The 12,178-nt window shown below is 47.4% G+C and overlaps 1 long non-coding RNA gene across 7 annotated transcripts in view; it reads right to left on the bottom strand.

Moving 5' to 3' along the window:
- The window catches only part of LOC132374357 (uncharacterized), a 223,358-nt gene extending 212,725 nt beyond the window's left edge, over nt 1–10,633 (bottom strand). For all 7 annotated transcript variants that reach the window (XR_009505656.1, XR_009505654.1, XR_009505652.1 and 4 more), the window contains exons 1-2: nt 10,448–10,633; nt 9,203–9,393 (exon numbers count right to left, since the gene is read on the bottom strand). This is a non-coding gene — a long non-coding RNA (uncharacterized LOC132374357). The remainder of the gene's footprint in view (nt 1–9,202; nt 9,394–10,447) is intronic.
- Between the last annotated feature and the right edge of the window lie 1,545 nt (nt 10,634–12,178).

Here is a 12,178-nt window from a genome sequence, read left to right as displayed (position 1 = left end):
TTTATGTACTCTGAACCTTCCAATTCATTACAAACAATAGAAAAATATTACTATCACTAACAACAAAAGACAGCATTCTGACTGCTTGTTATGCTATGTGCCAGATACTAAACGATTCATGTGAATTTTATGATATAATTTTTAAAATAGGCCTTTGAGTTAGATATGATTGCTGTCATTGTTGCTGTTATTATTATTATTATTATCATTTTCCAGATTATGAAATCAAGGCTTTGTGATTTAAATAACTTGTGCTTGAGTTTCAAATCCCAGTCACCTGACTCCAGGGCCCAAGCTCTTAGATAGACACCGGTGTTGTCTCGCTATGGAAACCACGTGGCAGAACAGAAAGCAAAAGAGCAGAAAATTCACCATTTAAGCAGTAAACCATTTTACCTAATAAACCCAATCCTACCTAGCAGGCTCTCCCCCTCTCACTGCAATATAAACTGGGACAAGCTCCCAAAGTTCTTTTCTCATTTCTTAGTTACTCTGCAGCCACATTACGTCACATGAGCCCCTATCCATAGGAGCAATCTGTAAGTGGCTCAGCCTCATAATGAAATCCTTTGGGTAATCCCCTAAAACTCACTGGCTGGAATCCAAGAAGGAAACTTCGAATACCAAATTCTACTCTAAATGAAAAAAACATTTTAGTAAGGACCTAGAATATTTATAGTAGGTGTGAATATCCCTCTTCCCACTTACAAAAGTGATAGAAATTCTGGATGAGATATTGCCACCAAGGCAGAGAATCTTCTCCCTATCAGTATCGGGAACCAAAGAAATGCCGTGATATATTGGAGGGGAACAGCGTGGAAACAGCACGTCAGAAAAGACCTGATGAAATACTCGCCTAGAAAAAGGCAGTCTCCACACACCCAAAGCCCAGGCTTGAAATCATTTATATTTGATATCCACATAGCGGAGAGCACAGAACTCAGCTCTAAACACTAGAGAGACAGAAACATGTTGCTTGGGGGGAGTGCGATGCGACAGCCAGGCCCGGGATCGACGCTAACGTGGTCAGACACCTGCGCGATCGGCCGCGAGAATCACAGCCCGCACGGGGCTCCTGGCAGCCTCCCGGAAAATGTACACATACCTGTGTACACGGAGGTGTGACTCTGACTAGTGCGTGTATTAATTATTTCCAAGGCCTGGCAATAACTCTTAGGGTTTCCGTAGCAGACTATCCAGGGCAGCGCTCTGAGCTCTGCAGGACGAGGCATGGGGAGCTGTGGGAATTTTCCCACGTGTGGCCCCAGGGTTCCCCCCAGCAGCCACCCCTCATTTCTTTAGCCACAGGTAAATAACGTCCAAAACAGGGCTGAAAATGGAATGATTCACTCACTCCCTTGAAGGGCTCCCCAAACATACACCCATCTCTACAGTTGTCCCAGCACACCACAATCTCGTCACTCTCGCCCCATGCAGTTTTCTTCCATCTACCCTAGAGGGACACTCTGCCCCAAGAACATATATCTGCACCTACTTCTATAGCACACGTCCACCCGTGTTTTCCTCCCTCCTGGCCTCTGCAAATGCTTTCTCCAGGCCTGGAATGCTCTTAACCCCTCCCCCTATACTCACACCCCAGCCCTTCTTCAGAGCCCATCGGACCCTGGAATCTGCTTGCCTGACTGTCCTCATCCCACTCACCCCCTCTCACCCCTGGGTTGTGGGAGGTGACTGTGATTAAAAAGAGAGAGCTTTGTTGTCTCGTGGATGCTCGTCTCTGAAGACTGGTGAACCTACGTCAAATGCAAAGATGCTCAGTGGGGGACCAGTGGGTGTCAGAACCCCCGCTGCCCATCCACATAGAGCTTGGCGCATCTCCACCTCTGGACCATTCTAGGTACTGGCAGGATGGCACAGACCCTGAGGAGAGACTGGGGGCATAAAAAAGAGAGGTGGGGAGAGCAGAGAAAGTGGGGGCTCATCGGAGGCTGCTCTAAGTCAATTAGAGGGTGACCAGTGGGAAAAGCAGAGAACTGTTTCACACCTTCTAGAACGCTGCGTGTCTGAGATTGCCTATCAGTAAGATTATTTTCTTGCTCCCTACGTGGTCTTTTAGACATGGTAAGATAACGGTAGAGTTCCAGAACATGCTTATCTGCAGCAGCGTCCTTGACCCCACCTGGTTCCGTACTTTTCCAGGGCTCACTACTGGTCCTGCACACATTTTCCCTTAAATAAAGATTTGCTGCTTGCTTGATGTGTGTATGCCTTTTCTTCTGAATGAATTTCTAAGTTCCCACAGTGAATTTCTTGTATCCCACAGCCTGGAACTTAAGTATGTGCTCAGTTTATATAATTATATAATCTCTAATAAGATGTCGTTTTGTAATTTCTTCCTCTGTTATTGTATTATGTAAAAACAGCAGGGTGGATTTTCAGCCACTCCATGGAATTTTTTTTCTGGGCAGTGGAGAGTGTAAAACAACATGAATTTATTACCGTAGAGTTCTGGAAGTCAGAGGTCTGAAATGGTTCTTACTGGGCTAAAATCAAGGTGTTGGCACTCCTGGAATCTCTAGGGGAGAATCTGTTTCCTGGCCCTTTCCAGTTGCTGGACGCTGCCCACTTTCCTTGGCTCATGGCCCCTTTTTCCATCTTCAAAGCCAGCAGCATAGCTTCCTCAAATCCACATCCAATTCTGACTCTCACGCATACGGAACCTGGTATATGGGTCACATCTGGATAATCTAGGATCATCTCCCCATCTCAAGATCCTCAACTTAATTACAACCACATAATTCCTTCTGCCACATGCACAGGTCCCAGGCATTAGGACACACATCTTGGGGTGGGGTGAGGGACTCATTTTTCTGCCTGCTGCAATGTAGGAGCTATTATTACTCCCAGACCCGAAGGGGAAGAAAAGGGAATGGTTTCCCAAACCCAGAATGAGTTATGGTGGTGGGGAGGTCTAAACGGGGACCCGGTGATGGTAATAAATACCAGACCCAATCCCTTCCTACTTTGCAGAGTGTTTTTGAGATGGGCTCATTTAAAGTAGAAGCTACACAACATACAAATAAACTTAACTTTAGGGGTCTTGGGTGGAGAAAGAGAGAGGCCAGCTGAAGGAGGTGACACTCTAACACAGTGGAGAAAGTAAGAGCCCAGACTCTGGAGCCAGATTGCCTGGGTTCAAATCCCAGTGTTACCATTTACTGGCTAGGTGACTTCAGACAAATCACGCCAGCCCTCTGTGGCCCCATCGGTAAAACAGGCATGATGATAAGAACATCTAGCTCACAGAGAATTTAATGAAATTGTATTTGTGGAACTCTTAGCATGGCTAATAGTGAGTGCTATTGTTATTCTTGTTTAAGAGGTTGCAAGTGGATTTCAGTGAAAAGCCTCTCCATGCTGCAGACAGGGAAAACAAAAATGGTTTCAAAGGGAAGTTACAAGGTCAAGCACTCAGAACCACAGGTCCTGATTTTCAGACAACCTGTTTTTCACAGTGGGCAACTCGATGAGGACTTCCTCCAGACCAAGCAGGATTTACATATTTAACACGCACGTATGGAAAGGCAAGCTAGTGCTCAAAATATACCTGTCGAATGAAAGCAACAGCTCTGTGATGGATTTTAAATGTGTTCAGAAAGTCTTTGATGCACCTCCCTTCAAGAAGTGAAGGCTAATTCTCTTCCCCTGGGGTACTGGCTGGATTTAGGGATTTTCTAATGAATAGAATAAAGCAGAAGTGATGGTGTGTAACTTTGGAGGCTACATCATAAAAGGCAGTGCAAGGTCCTCCCTGTTCCTTCTCTTGGGTCACTCACTCTGGGGGAAATAAATGGCCACATCGTGAGGACACTCAAGCAGCCTATGGAGAGACCCACAGAGGGAGGAACTGAGGCCTCCTGCCCACAGCCGTGTGAGAGCACCATCCTGAACGCAGATCTTCCAGCCCCAGCAAACCTTCAGATGAATACAGCCCCTGTAGCATCCTGACTGCAGCCTCAAGAGAGACTCTGAGCCAGACCACTCAGCTAAGCCATGCCCAGAATCCTGACCCTCAGAAACTAAGAGTAATGTTTGTTGTCTTAAATCCCTAAGTTTAGAGGTAGTTTGTTATGCAGCAGTAAAAAGCAGTAAAGCTCTTTTGTTGATAAGACATCAAACAAACACTCTGATTCTTTCACCAGTAGCATCTTGAAACATGTTTCAACGTCATGCATATATGACTGATTATACATAGCAGGCAGTGAACCTGCATCCTTTGGGGTTTATAAAGGTATTTTCGACATGTGCATGTGTACTGCCCAGAGACCTGGGGGTACATCTAGGACGTTCTCTTTGTACAGTCTTCCTTCTGATACGCAGACATGCCTTGGGATGGTGCTGGTGTAGTAGCCCTGTTACTACATTTCGCCAGCAGACACTTTTTCATCTTTGAAGGTCCTATCAAGGACTTCAGAAAATCTCCCTCATTCACTTTTAAATAAATCCCTAATTTAACAAGACCTAACTGTCATTCTCTGGCAATGTCTCACATACATGGGCCCACAAACTTAACCAAGGGCTGCAGTTCATTCACTCAGCATTAATTAATTACTGATAACTAGTTAATTACTAATGGACGCACCAGGCACCAATCTTTACAAAGATGAAAAGGCATGGCCTGTGCCCTCAAGAACCTTCAGGAAAATCACTATTACATAGTCATGTACGACCATTTTGGAGTAGCATTCCAAGACCCCTGGAGGAGGGTAGGGAGACCGCGTGGGCTTTCAAGAAGAGAGAATGTTTGCACAGACTCAATTCTAACTTTTGAAAAGGATTTTTGTAGCAGCTTCAGGATCCCCTTACCCTGGCCCTGAGTGGAAAACCAGAAGAACACAGAGCGTGGTGTTTCTGATCTGCAGTATTACACAACGCCTGGTGGAGTATTCAAGTTCAACAAAAGCACCAGACAATAAAAACTGTAATCCAGGATGTCAGCATCAGCCCTGAACACCCCCTTGGTTCCTGTGAAAGGCTGAAGCCAAGTGCTCAGTGCTGGGCAGGGCGGAAGCACAGACATCTTCTCCTCGACAAGCTTTGTTCCAGGTCCGTCTGAAAGGTACACCAGGCTGCCCCAGCTCAGAGGCTGGCAGAACCCACATAACACGTGGAATTATGTATCAGTAAGAGACTTCCAGAGTGTTTATTCACTTCCCAGATTCATTTATCAGGTATGGGATTGAGAGGATTTCCCCACAGGATATGTAGAGATTAGTGTGCAGCGAAAATGCTTTTGCAACAAATGCGTCTACTAATCAGGTCCTGGTTTTCGCATTCTAGCAGAACGGTGCTTGCTGCCCTTCGCTGGCATTTCTGGCAAGAACAAACATCCACGCTGACAAACAAAGCAAGCCGAAGTGTGGACATCTCTCTATCACACTGAAGAGCAGCTGTCACTTTTTCAAAGCCCACGGGCATGTTTTAATATTATGTTAGATACGCACATTTAAGATGAAACGACTTTAGGTCTCCCCGAGCCTACGAGACCTGAATGAGAAGGGAAAATACCTTCCCCCCACTGCTTTGTCTACCTGGAGTCATCATTAGATGATTTCCAGAAGCTTCTCAAGCCCGTGCTGGGTCAAAGGAATGTGTTCATTAAGAATCCGCCCCATTGGAGCTTAAAAGTGCAGCTGAAGGCTCACGGGTCTCTTGAAGGGCAAGCGGAGAGCATGGCCGAGGCCGCTCCAGCGAGCTTCTTATATAAGCCTCTCTCACTGCCTCTACAGTGAGGCCAAAGCAACCAGATGAACAGCGAAAACAATCACCCCTCATCTGCTCTGTTCTTTGCCAAACATCTGGTGTTACATAATAAGCCACTGGGGTCGTTTTTCTTGCTTTCCTTTACTCGCTTTTTAAAAATAGGCCTAACAATTAAATCTGGTTTTTAAACTCAAAATTTCATATATTTTCCATAAGCTCTTTGAGTGGACTGGTCTTGATTATTCTTTTCCATTAAAAACCCGTACAGTAATGCTCCGAGCGGAAACCTCTAAAATAAAGCTGAGAACCAAGAAGGGAACCTCTGATCCTTCCGCAGCGTCTTCAGAGGTCCGTTCCTCACGGGCAAGCAGCTCAGAACAGTAAGGAAGATTAAAAACATGCCAATGGCCGTAGCCGCCAATGACCTCCACTCTGAGGAACACTTGCTTCTGCCCAGTGGCTCAGTTTTACACAAAGGGGAATGATACCTACACCTCAAGGAATTTCTTTTTTGTTTAGTTCCTTACAATTTTTCAAAGCACCTTGAGACAGGACAATGGGCTAGAACTTGCTCTCAGGTCACAGCTGACCATAAGGTCGCCAAGTCCTTGGTCAAACACAAGGTGTGGCCATGAGGTGGGAGTCTCCAGGTTTTCTTTCTCTCCCTCCCCTCCCCCCCTCCTCATAGAACCCGCTCCAGGCCCGAGGCCAGCCTCCTTTAATTTTCCAGGAACGGGTGTGTCTTTTCCCTTCCCTGGCTGTTCTCTTTTCTGCCTCCTGGTTACTCACCCAGCTCACTGACTGCCATCCACTTACCCCTAAAGAAACGAGCACGCGAGAAAATACAGTGAAACACCGTGTCTCGGGCACTGTGGCAGGAACATTCTCTTTAAGGAACATATTATCCCCTAATTGTGGAGAAACTGAGGCTCAACAAGATTAAGTAACTTGCCTGCCAAGTAGCTGAGCTGGAATTTGAATTCAGGTCTGTGGATAGAAGTGGCCATGTAAATTCATGGTTAAGAGCTTGGCTTTTGAAGTCAGCAGAGCTGGGTGCAAATTTGAACTTTGCCACTTAACTGTGTCACTTTTGGCAAATCATTAAATTTCTCTAAGCCTCACTTTCCTTATCTGTAAAATGGAGGTAATGATAAAAGTGTCTCCACAGGGTTTTTTGATAATGAGAAAATGAAGGTAAAGTACTTGGTAGAGTGACTGGCGTGCTGGAAGTTTTCAATAATTATAAGCTATCATTATTAGTATCCACTAGATTTGCTATATACCACTCCAGTGCACAACTTCCACAAGAACACTTGGCCTTTTGCTGTTAGGCTTTAAACAAAATACCTTAGTTAGTCTATATGTAGTAGCAAGTAACAAAAACCCAATGAAGAGTTACATAAACCATAGGGATTTTTATTCTTTGCTCAACAAGAAGTTTGAAAGTAGATGGTCCTAAGGTAGGTTTGGTGATTTAATGATACCATCGGGGAATCAGGCTCATTATGGCTGCCACAGCTCCAGACATCACATCTTCATGTGATAGAATGGAAAGGAAAAGGACAAAAACAACGTTCTCCTCATATTCCTCTCTCTTATCAGGAAGGAAAACCTTTTTCAGTTGCTTCCTGCAGACTTTACATTATATATCCTTGGTCAAAGGTGATCATATGTCTGGCAAAGGAGAATGGGATTGCCATGGCTGCATACAAACTTTTTCTATAAAGGGTCAGATAGTAAATAATTTAGTCTTTGCAAACTATATGGTCTCTGCCACAAGTAGTCAATTCTGCTGTTGAAGCATGAAAGCATCTGTAGACAGGAGGTAGACAAATGAGTGTCTGTGTTCCAATAAAATTTTATCAAAAGAGTCAGCAGCTGGATTTGGACAAGTCCTCCCTTGGACCAATCATGATTCATTGGTGGGTGTCACTTGAGTACATGGTCACCCAGATGAAAGTTGGCTTCCATTAGCAAGGAAAAAAGGAGAATGGGTGTTAGGCAAGTTATGCCTCAGGGATAGTGGTCCTCTAAGACTCTGGGGAACAGGACAAATCTGAAGACGTGAGGAGCAGGATGGAACTGTCAGGAAGCTAGAGGTTACACTGATGCAGAGATGGGCAGGTGCACACTTTCAAGGCCCCCCCGCCCCCGTTGTCTACACCAGTGGTTCAAACTGCTTTGGAAGAGCCCTAGGATTCCTCAGAGGTGCCTGGGGCATGTACACAAGGGACCACAGTGAGGCAGCCAGCCGCAGGCCCCTGCCTCCACAACTCTGGCCAGAGACCTCTTACTTTTATCTGTTCTACATACAGGCACACCTCAGAGATATTGCGGGTTCAGCTCCAAACCGCTGCAATAAAGCGAACCTTGCAATAAAACAAGTCACAGGAACTTTTTGGTTTTCCAGTGCATATAAAAGTTATGTTTATACTACTGTAGTCTATTAAGTGTGCAAAAGCATTATGCCTAAAAACGCAGCATATGTACCTTAATTTTAAAATACCTTATTGCTAAAACATACTAACCATCATCTGAGCCTTCAGCGAGTTGTAATCTTTGCAAGAGTAGTGTCAAAGATCACTGATCACAGATCGCCATGACCAATATAATAATTATGAAAACGTTTGAAATACTGCAAAAATTACCAAAATACGACACAGAGACATGGAGTGAACAAATGCTGTTGGATAAATGGCACTGATAGCCTTGCTGGTAGGATTGCCACATACCTTCAATTTGTAAAAAACACAACACCTGAGAAGGGTAATAAAATGTAGAGCGGGGGGAAAAAAAGAGTTATGCCTGTATTGCATTTCTGTTTGTGGGGCCTTTATAGGAGGGAGCAGGAGAAAATCTCTAATAAAAAAAGATAAAAGCCTAAAAGATAAAGACCTATCGACCCATAAAACATCCCTTTCTAATTATATCTCCCATGATTTTATTAAATAAACTCTGCCCCCAGGAGATGGAGGCAAGTATTTCTCAAGTTATTCCACCCTTTTCCCTTTCCTTCAACTTTGCCCCCCAGCTCATGTGCAGACCAGGACTCCCCTCTGAATTCTCCTCACACAGAAAGTTTCCCCAACATACAAGGCTCCTTGTCAGCCTAACACAATCATTTTGCATGTAACACACTTGGTGTGAAAGGGAATATAGAAGTAAAAGACACAGTCTCTTTCCTCACATTTCATAATCTGGTTGTACAGAAAGAATATAAATGAAAGTTGAGGATAAGGTGATGAGCATGGTTAGAATATATATATTTAGAAAAACAATGTGTACTTCCAAATGAGTTTTACCCTGCCTGCATCCCTGGGAGTACATGCTCTCCAACAAGGCGGCCAGGACTCATCTCCTGGGGGAATTTTCTCTTTTGGAATTACATTTAGATCCAGTTTTCAAGCCACAGAAGAAAACCAGACTCTTTCAGTTAGAGTGTATCCTATTTCCTTTTACCAAAAGCAGTTTCTCTTACCTTGATCGCTGGCTTTTTCACTGGACTCCAAATGACTTCTGGATGGTTCCAAACATCATATTCGCCTTCAAAAACAGCTTGTCAGGATTGAAGGTATGAACAGACGTGCCTCGGGTTCTGAAGGCGATTCCTCAGAAGATGCCTCCCTCTTTCCTTAGGGTGATGGCATCTCCGCAGCCATGGCCGGACTCCTGAAAACATGACAGAGCAGGGAAGCCTCTTCAGCTGGCCCAACCAAGGAGGGGTCTCAGACTGTAACGGGTAGAGGTGGGCCTTGAATTCGGGTGAGGTTTGATTAAGAACAGGAATAAAGATTCAGAGATGGAGAAGCACTTTAATTCTACACCTAGACTCTGAAATCTCCATTCAAATCCTGGTTTTGCCATTTACTAGCTGTGGACTGTGCACTATTTACTTAACCTCTCCGGACCTCAACCTCCTCATCTATGAAATGGGAATAATAAGACTACCTCTCAAGGCTGTTGTTGAGGATTAAATGAGTTAATACAGGTAAAACACTAAATATGACGTAAATGTGTGCTGTTGTCAGTATTATTAGTCCCCGATATTAAAAAGTTTAGTCCAATCAACATAAAAAACCTGACCCTTTCATTTAAATCAGCCCTTCTCTCCTTCTGCCAACAGCTGGAAGCTGGCTTAGGTTTGGGGGCTTGTGGTTGGGGGTCGGGGAACGTAGTCAGTGTTTGTTTCTTCCTCTCGGATCCTCCAATCACTGGCTGGTGGTTCAGGTCTCTCAGGGCCCAAAGAACAAAGTTCTTCAGGGAAGGCTCAGTTGTAATTAGGGGTTGGTGGCAGACATTCAGATGTTGGCTCTTTCTCTTGTGGGGTCATTCTGTGGGGTTTTTCCCACAGTTGGAGGTTCCCTCCCATGGGCAGCCTCGGCTGGCAGGCCACCCTGCCCGCACGGGTCCTTGTTCCTACTTCTCACTGTGGCCCCGGCCCTGCCTGGGGAAATAGGTCCACTTTGCCAACAGGAAGACTAGCTGGTGATGTGTGCCTTGCCAGCTCTTGGAAGAGAGTCTGGTCCAAATACCTCCTTCTCTAGCCGCTGCAAATGGTTCTGTCTACTCTGAAGTCACCTCGGTCCCCGTGTCCCCCAGACTCCAGGAGGCACCTGCAAGGTCTCCAGATGGTTCTCTGGAGCCCTCCTCACCTATCTGAAGATAGGTGCGGAAGCACAACAGGTCGACATTTTTCTAATAAAATGTTCCCTGCTGGCCTTACCTGGGTCCTTAGCCTCCCATCGCACAGCCTGGAGTTGAGGGGTGGCACTGTCCCTCCAGCAGTCCCACAGAGCTGGCCTGCACCTCACTGGAGAACGTGGGCGGCAGTTAGCGGGCACATAGATTGTTCCGTGTTTGAGTCTGAGCAGAAACTCCAGCACGTGTGCGTAGGAGTCCCCCCTCTACCGTCCTGTCACAGGTGGATGAATGCTAGGTTGGAGCAGCCTAGAAGCACTGTGGGAAATTCCCCGGAGGGCAGCTTAGGGGGCCCAAGGGAAGGGCTTGACTACCAGGGAATGGAATTTGGGCTTGGTGGTGTAGACAATGGGAAGCCTAGGGGTGTTTCTCTCTCCTTCTCCTTTGTAGGAAAGTGCCCCAAGTCACCATCTTGCCCTCACATCCTCTGATCTTTCTCTTTCCCGGAGTCAGGTGGCCCCAGAGAACCCTCAGAACATTTTGTTTAAAATCGAAAAGGAGTGGCAAGCACGTGTTTGTGTGTTTGTGTGTGTGTGAGTGTAGTGGGGGGTTGGACTGCGGTGGGGGACGTGAGACCAGCCACGAGCCAAGGAGAGAAGTGAAGGCAGAGAAAAAAATTCCAGTGAGCAGAGAGAAAAGTCGGCCCTCCAACCCTCACACACTAAATGAGGACGCCGGGCGTGCAGCGGGGTCAAACGAGGTCAGAGGAGCTTTGCTCTCTGTGCGCGCCTGGAATTAAGGGCATCCCAGGACAGCTGCGGGCCGGGAGGTTCCCCGGGTCCTCCTCCACATAAGCGGGTTAGGATCCCAGGACTCGGGTGCAGGGAAGAATCCTCCGAAACGGTGGTGGTATAGGTCTTTTACCCCCCAAAAGGGGTAATTTCCAGATTGCTTCTCTGGAGAGGGGAGGCTCTCAAGAAGAGAGACAGAGAATAATTGTCGATGTGTTTGTGTTAATATGCCTCTTTCAGAATCAATTCCCAGTAGAAGGGCTCTGAAACAAAACAAAAAACAACAACAACAAAACACAGCTGAAAACATCAATATACCTGCTTCAGTTACAGGCCCCGAATCCTGATTCTCCGAGTGGGGGACAAAGAGAGACGCCATCGAGGCGTGCAACTCTCCCAGAGGAATCCCGAAATCGGAGCGGCGCGGCCAGCCGGCCTGGGAGCGCCCCAGGCCCGGGTGTGTCTATGTTCATTAAAACTTTTGCAGGAGGGATGCGCGGGCTCCGGCCTCCCCGCGCGCCCCGCGCGGATCCCGGCCAGGGCACCAGCAGCGCGGCACTGCCACCTTGTGGGCGCCGGCCGCCCGGGCGCCGGGCGCCGAGCGCAGGCTGCAGTTGGCGGGGCGGGCGGGCGACGGCTGGGAGTCCCGCGCGTCCGGCGCCCGCAGGAACGCGCCGCGGAGCCGGAGCCGCGGGAGCCCGCGGGGGCGGGGCCGGGGGCGGGGCGCGCCGGCGTCGGTCACGTGGGTTAGCAACAGGCAGCAGCCAATGGGAGCACGAGTCAGGTGGTGCGTGCGTTCGCCGCCGCCGGAGAGGCCAGGCGGGAGTGGAGGCTTCTGTGCGCCCGGGGCTGAGTTGGGCCGGGAAAAGGCTTCCTAAAAGGGTGCGCCTCTCGGGCGGGGAGCCCCTGGCGGTGGAGGGGCGGGCGAGAGACTGAAAATAGCAGAGAGCTTTAAAATAGGACTTTCCCACTCGTAGGACCCAAAGCAGTGACCCTGGAGGGCGGTGGGCGGCGGCGGGGTGGGA

Source organism: Balaenoptera ricei, chromosome 11 (genome assembly GCF_028023285.1).
Source record: "Balaenoptera ricei isolate mBalRic1 chromosome 11, mBalRic1.hap2, whole genome shotgun sequence".
Classification (NCBI taxonomy): Eukaryota; Metazoa; Chordata; class Mammalia; order Artiodactyla; family Balaenopteridae; genus Balaenoptera; species Balaenoptera ricei.
The sequence above is the reverse complement of the archived record's forward strand: the minus strand, read 5'-3'. Positions and strand labels throughout refer to the sequence as shown.